The sequence below is a fragment of the Macrotis lagotis genome, unplaced genomic scaffold (assembly GCF_037893015.1).
Source record: "Macrotis lagotis isolate mMagLag1 unplaced genomic scaffold, bilby.v1.9.chrom.fasta BILBYCTG047, whole genome shotgun sequence".
Lineage (NCBI taxonomy): Eukaryota > Metazoa > Chordata > Mammalia > Peramelemorphia > Peramelidae > Macrotis > Macrotis lagotis.
Window position 1 is genome coordinate 66988 of NW_027421954.1, and position 1577 is coordinate 68564.

Consider the following 1577-nt stretch of genomic DNA (forward strand, 5'->3'; position numbering starts at 1 on the left):
CCTTAAGACCAGTCCAGGCCCAATAGGGAGGAGGGTCCCCTCTCCCTCTATGCAAATCTGCTCCTGCTCCTGAGACCTCCAGGAGGGGCCTCAGGTGACAGGACCTGGTGCTTCTGGGACCTGGGGGCAGGGCTGGGGCGGTGACACAGAGGGAATTGTCAGCACTTTGTTTTACTTGCAGAGTTAAATTGTGTATCTGTCTATGCTGACCTTGTGTATGCTAAAAAATACGATGTTATAGAGCAGCCTGCCTTGCACTGTCCCTGGGAGAATGTATTCCTGAGAAAGCTCCCCTCCCAGGACCTGACCTTGTGGTAATAATAACTTGTCTCTACGAGGAAGGTCCAAGAGGACAGGGAGGTGGAGGCCAGCAAGGTAGATGCAGATAACAGCTTGGTAATTCAAAATGAGTGAATTGTCCTCCTCCCTTTCCCTTTCCCCATCCTATTTCCTGGCATGGACAGGGGTCCCATTGCCCTGTATGAGCCGCCTCATGCTCCCCTTTTGGGTACTTGTCCCTTAAGGATCAGCCCCCATGCAACTGCACAATAACAGTTGTATGAGCTCATAGTCCTGAGCCTTGAATATCTTCAGTGAATTCTTCCCTCAGGCCCCAACTTCATCTTCTTGGTTCCCTGACTTCAACCCCATCATGGCCTCTGAGGTCATTTCTGACTCTGAGAGTCTGGGATGGGTTTCCTTTCTCCCCTGCCTCTGCCTCAAATGACCTTGGTTTCTGTCACTAAGCTACTTTCTCAAGCTGGGTCCTCCCTGGGCCTGGGGCCAAGGGGGGGGGGGAACCCTCAGCTTGTCCCCCAGGGATCTCTCCTGACAAAAGCTGCAGATGCTGCTCCCTGTGTGAGTCCTCACCTTCCAAGGGGACTAGTGACCCCCAAGGACAAAGATTTTGGACTGTTCAGACAGACATGAGAGGGCAATACCAGAGAATATTACTCAGGAAAAATGAAAATCAGCAACAACCTAGAAGCATCCAATGAACCGTGGGCTTTCTGAGATGAAAAAAATACAGTGGTTACCCAGAAAAAGTCAAGCAAGCTGGACCTCTTAGAAGACTCTGGGGAGAATCTCAACTCAGTCCAAATTTTTGGCCTCAGCCTTTGACAACCAATGAGTTTAGAAAGACAACCAGAGTTAGTGAGGGTGACATTGGAGGGACTTGGAGGAGACTGCATTGCCCCAGTTCATGGTTTCCCTTTATATCATTCAGAATTGGGATGAAGAAGGCAGAGAGGAGATGAGAGGAGGGGTCCCAAAAGCAGGTGGAGGAATAGAGGAAGAAGAGTGGGGAGATCCAATGTCATTAGAATCCAGGACCCCCAGTCCCTTGGAGAAAAACTGAAGTTCAACATAACCTCTGCTCCAAGAGGTATCTAGTCTTCACCAACCAGAGGAGAGAAACCTAAATATATTCATAGGATGGGAGACCTCTCCCAGGGGCTCCAAAGAATTGTTTTTCTAGAGAGAGGGACAGGTCTGTGTACTGCCAGTTATACTAGGAAAGAGGCTTGGCACATGGGGCACCTTCTCAGTGTTTTCAGTGAATGGATTTTCAACAA